This window comes from Ascaphus truei, chromosome 20 (assembly GCF_040206685.1).
Source record: "Ascaphus truei isolate aAscTru1 chromosome 20, aAscTru1.hap1, whole genome shotgun sequence".
NCBI classification, from domain to species: domain Eukaryota; kingdom Metazoa; phylum Chordata; class Amphibia; order Anura; family Ascaphidae; genus Ascaphus; species Ascaphus truei.
The window spans coordinates 5,599,980-5,606,294 of record NC_134502.1 but is presented as its reverse complement, the minus strand read 5'-3'; positions in this window follow the sequence as shown (position 1 = coordinate 5,606,294).

Here is a 6,315-nt window from a genome sequence, read left to right as displayed (position 1 = left end):
ATGCGAAGTATGGGCTATTAACACTTGGTAGCCAAACCCCAAACTTACTGTTGCCAGGTAAGGAGTTGGGCGCGGTATGCTAAGCAGCTTAGGTGCCAAGTTAGCGCATGCTCTTAGCAGACGGGGAAGCAACTTCTGCCCATTTTGTAAGCTACTGGCAAGTTTGAGATAGGTGGGAAAAGTTGTTCCCAGGGAGGATTGGCTGTGTATGTTAGAGATAGGACCCATCTATATATAAGACTGAAATTATGTTTGTGTGTGTGTTTCTGCTCGACAGCTCATTGGCCTGCGGGCCAGGCAGGGAGAAGAGACACACATGCACACTCACAGCCTCCTCACACCGTAAGCGCGTGCGCCTCTGACCATCACCGCACACCGTGAGCAGCCTCCTCTGCTCACACCCGCCAACACACACACACACCACAGCCACCACCCCCCACCCTCTGTCAGCAGCGCCTCACCTCCCCACCCGCCGCCGACACAGCTCCTCGTAGGGGGGAAGGACAACACCACTTCTGCCAACAGCCGCCTCTGCCCCACCACCCCCCACCCTCTCTCAGCAGCACCTCACCTCCTCCCCACCTGCTGCCGACACAGATCCTTGGGGGGGGGGAAGGGGGAAGGACAACACCACTGCAGCCGCCTCTGCCCCACCACCACCCCCCCTCTCTCAGCAGCGCCTCACCTGTCCACTCGCCGCTGACACTAGCGCGCCACCGCCAGTCAGCAGGGGGGGGCGGGGGAGGAGAGGGAAGGGAGTCAGGAAAGAGGGGGGGGAGAGGGAGTCAGGAGAGGGGGAGATGGAGTCAGGAGAGAGGGGGGGAGAGGGGAGAGTCAGGAGAGGGGGGGAAGCCCACACATAAATACTTATTGACTGACTGACACACACTCACTGACTGACACACACTCACTGACTGACACACACACACTCACTGACTGACACACACTCACTGACTGACACACACTGACTGACTGACTGACTGACACTCACTGACTTACTGACACACACTGACTGACTGACTGACACACTCACTGACTGACACACACACACACTCACTGACTGACTGACACACACTGACTGACTGACACACACTGACTGACTGACACACACACTCACTGACTGACACACACACTCACTGACTGACACACACACTGACTGACACACACACTCACTGACTGACACACACTCACTGACTGACAGACACACACTCACTGACTGACTGACACACACTCACTGACTGACACACACTCACTGACTGACTGACTGACACACACTCACTGACTGACACACACTCACTGACTGACACACACTAACTGACTGACACACTCACTGACTGACGGACACACACTCACTGACTGACTGACACACACTCACTGACTGACTGACACACACTCACTGACTGACTGACGCACACTCACTGACTGACACACACTCACTGACAGACACACACACTTCCCCCCTCAGTCAGCTCAGCTGCCAAATACACGGGGGCACGGTGCTGTGAACAGGGGGGGGACCGAGCTGTGAACAGGGAGGGGGGAAACAAAGCATTGAATGGGGGGGAATCGGAGCTGTGAACAGTGGGGGGAGGGGGGCGCAGCTCTGAACAGCTGTGAAGAGGGGGGGAAGAGAGTGGAAGGGAGTTTAGAGGGAGGGAGGGGGAGCGAGAACATTACATCCCGGGCAACGCCGGGTATATCAGCTAGTAACCCTATAAAATGCCTACTGCCCAGTCCTAGTTAGATCCATCTGAGATTCACCAACATCTGTCCAAGTTACAGCGTCAGCGGTTCCGGAGTGTGAGGGGTTAACTACATCGTAACCAAGGATCGCGCCCCTCTTCCAGAATTCCTTTGAGCTAAGGATTCCTGAACGAATCCTGTAAGGACTAAACGAAAAGATTTCCTCCGGCGGAGATACAGGGGTGCCAACTTGCGCCCCCAGCCAAGGATTGTCGCACGGCTCAAATCGCACACCCACTCGCATGCGTGCAGGGGTGCCAAGAGACTGTTGTCAATTCATTCGTTCCATGGACATTTTATTTCGTTTCCCCATCGCAGTAAGTGTTTATTAAGAGTAATTGTGAAGAATTGTGTGTTTGTCTTAAAAGGAAATAAATTACAAGTTATTTTTCTCGCCTTGTACTCAATTCAAAATCCTGGTATTAATGTGATGATAAGCCTTGGTCTCCCGTGACAGTGGGCTCAGTATGCAAAGAGGCAGAGGTGCCATGTTGGCGCATGCCCCTTTGCAGAATGAAAAAAGTTGCCCACCCAGCTTTACAATACCGGTAAATCGGTGATTGTCTGTGTCATGGTAACTTGTGATAGGATATAATATACACCAAATAACTGGGTTGAACTGAACACGACTTAGATATATTAAAGAGAATTTATTCCTTAAAGAAGGTGAACACACAAGATAGTACAAATAACAGACGAGGAATACACTTACTTAGGGATTGGAATGAAGAAGTAATCAGGAAAACAGGATTAGCAATTCAACAGCAATCAGGCATCAATCAGTTGGTAAAATTAAGACAAAGGATATAGGGCTGACACCAGTTTATATATAATTCCAGTCCTATACCTACTATTGAGTGCAGGCCATTGGAGAACAATTACCTGCACCCAATCTCTAACGGGGGAACATTGATAACCCATGCCCCCCAGCTAGTTGACACATGCGTACTTCTGGCCCTGGGGGTCTCATTTCTTTAGCCCAACACAAAAGTCAGGGCACCGGTCTGTCTACCAGACGTGGATCTGGTCAGGAAACTCTTTGTCTGTAGTTGTGAATTATAGCACTTACAGACCACTCAAGCCCTGCATTTCTCCGCCCTAATGTATACAGATAGGGTGGCTGAGCCTTTGATCAGGGGGTCTGTTGTAGACAATAGGTCGCCCCCCTGAGCATTTACATTCCACAGATGCAGAAATCTTCACGGGCTGTTATCCCCGCTTTGAAATACAATCTAGTTTTTCATATCAAGACATATTACAATAATCCGTTCTGTTGGGCCGAGCAGGCCGAAACTTGCCAGTCCCTCATGCCGGAGGTGACTCTCCATGGTTGCCAAGTTTCAGCTCACTGCGACCTTCCAAGGCAGAGATACACAAAAACAGTTTAAAACTCTTATTACTTTAATACAGGATTCTCCGCTCAAAAAATGAATCTCTGTTTTTCACTCTTTCCCATTGAAATCAACGGGCTCCGCCGCCATAGGCTTCCAATGGAGCAACTCCGCCGTTGAAGTCAATGGGTTCCGCCGCTATAGTCTTTCAATGGGGCAACTCCGCCATTGAAGTCTATAGGGCTCCTCCGCCATAGCCTTTCAATGGAGTAACGCCGCCATTGAAGTCTATGGGGAAAATCACCATTCTTTACAGTTGCCCACACTCAGTCTGGTTGGTCGGAGGGCTGGAAATGGCCATACAGTCATGCCGGAACAGTGACTACATGCGACCCAAATCCCAGCCCTCTGGTCCTCCCAGAACCGGAGATATGGGCTTACACTTTTGACTCTTTCGGACTTAGCCGTTTTCTCGCGCTGCTCTTCCCTCCGCCATTGGAGTTTAGGGGTCGCGACCCGCTTGGCGCGTGCGACCCTTTCTGGGGGTCCTGGATTCTCGGACCCGGTGGTGGTCGAGTGTGGGGGTGCCTAGGAGCTAGGGGCAAAAATTATTTTATTTCTGGGTGCCCTAGAACCTAAGGTTCCCACGCCAATTGTAGTTGACCTTGTACTAGTAGTGATAAAAGCTCTCTTTAAGAAAATGTATCCGCTTTTGCGGTCTGCGGTTTGGATGGCTGCCAACCCATTCCTGGAGGTCAGCGTTGAGGAATCCCCATTGAAGTCAATGGCCCCATTGACTTACAATGGGAAACCGCCTCTCCTCCTCTCGGACGCCACCTGCTGGTCTTCGATGGAAACAGGCCCAAAACCGCTGGATTCGCTATTGGATTGAATGGAGCTGCAATGGCGACCTATGGGACACTGCAAAACGGAGCCTGAAAAGGCGGGAACAAGGAACAAAGGGCTATAATTACTTCCTAACTATTAACCCTTCTCCTCCCGAACGGATCACAGTGTGTGTGTGGTGCAGACACTGAAATGGTGACAATGCATGATAACGGGAATACACATTTGGATGTTGCAGCAAGGTAAAAACCACATTCCTGGACCGCAGCCCAGTTAACCCCTTGCCTCCCTGGTGAGGTCGGGGTGGCCATATGGGGTGCAACCCCTTTAATACCGGGCCAATTCCCCTCTCCCTCTACAGTCTGGCAAGGAAATTCCCACGCTCTGATAGGCTGTAGAGGTTTGTGAATGGGACACTGAAACCCATAAGGAGCCTTCCAGCCAATCAGGGGCAGATTCCAAGCGCCAAACTAACAGCAGCAAATTCAAAGGTGCTCTGTGCTGAATAGACGCGAGCCGGCTTCAAAGATTTTGAATGAGAAAAGTTTCTAAGCAATAATATTAAGTACCTCGGGATCAAAATTGCGAATTGCTATGGAGCGCTGTATAAACACAACTTCCCCCCGCTGTTTGCGGAAATTAAAAAGGATCTCCAGAGCTGGAATGAATACCAAATTTCGTGGCTAGGAAGAGTGGCGTACAGTATGTAAAAATGAACATTCTACCTAGACTACTGTACTTATTCCAGACATTGCCGATCCATGTCCCGGTCGCGGACCTGAAAAATATACAAAACAGAATTTTCCAATTCATATGGAACGATAAAAAGCATAGCGTAGCCAGGTCAATCATGATGGCACCGAGGGAGTGTTGAGGCCTGTGAGTACCAGATATACTTAAATATTACTAAGCAGCCCATTTAAAACAGGCGGTGATGGTCTGCGGACTTAAATATACAAATTGACAATGAGGAGTGGGAGGATATCTGGGAGATGGCAGCAAAAACCTCAATCTGCACAGTAACAAAGGAGAATATCTACAAAATTCTATTCCAATGGTACCTGACCCCAGCTAGACTGAGCCAGATCTTCCCCGGCACCCCAGACCTGTGCTGGAGAAGATGTGGTCAAAGGGGAGACATGGCCCATATTTGGTGGACATGCCCGGAGATTCAGAGGTTCTGGGTTAGGATCCAGATGTTGCTCTATGAGACAACGGGAATTCCTCTCCCCCTAGATCCACTGTCCCTGGTGCTGAGTAAACCCTTTGACGACCTACCCCCACCCATGAGTAGACTGGTCTCTGCAATCTTGACTGCAGCCAGGTGCTCAATAGCAGCAGCCTGGAAGCAGGTCAAAGCCCCTGCAAGAAACACAGTCATAAGGCGGGTGGATGAAGTAATGTCTATGGAAAAATTAACAGCTATGCTGCACAAAAAAAATGACACAGTTCTGGAACACATGGGACTCATGGATAGGCCCCCAGGGCTTCAGATAAAGACATAAAGCACAAACCCTAGTGAAGGGAATAACCCAGATCCCAAAGGTGGGAGACGTAGACGAGCCAAGGGGGATTTCCCCCCCGCACCCCCCATCCCTTTCCCTCTCTCCAATCCTCCCCCCCTCCCCCCTCTGTCTGTCTACCCTCCTCCACTCCCAGTCCCCCCCCACCCATCCCCCTCCTCCACTCCCTTAACCCCTACTATTAAAAAACAATGTTGGCTAGCATGCACTCAATAAAGTCGTACTTAAGCAATTTTATGTTATTGAAAAGTATGTACTCATTCATGTTAATGTCAATGCCAATAAAAAAGATTGATAAAAAAATAAAAAACAGGCGGTGACTTGGAACAATGATCCAGCGTCCTGCTGCTGGTTGGAGATTGAGACCTCCTACGTCTCTCCCCTCGCTCTCCCGGCCCTATTGTGGTCTGGGGGGGGAGAGGAGATAGTGTCAGGCAAGACAAGCCTGGGAGCTATGAGATGCACGTGGAGGATAAGGTTATAAGTCTAAACCTAAATATAGTTTAACATCTTCCCCTTCAGAAAACACTCATCTATTCGGCGACCCTGATTTCCCCCCGGGTTGCGACCCCAGGGACTTAAAACAATTTAAAAAGGCCAGTATAACAAAGGCTTCCGATTTGATAGACAGGGGAAAGCTCATGTCTTTTTCTGAAATACAGAAGAAATACCACCCAGTAGCCCCTCCCTATGTTCAGCTTCCTGCAGATCAGACACTTCCTGATGGGAGTTGCTCCCAACTCTAAGTTTGAAAAACCTACTAACTTTGAGAAGCGGTGCGCAGTAGGGGCGTATCGGAAGTGTTTGATCTCAGGACTATATGAGGGGTTAGCACGATCCTTGATACCCGTCAACCATAGCTACATGTTAAA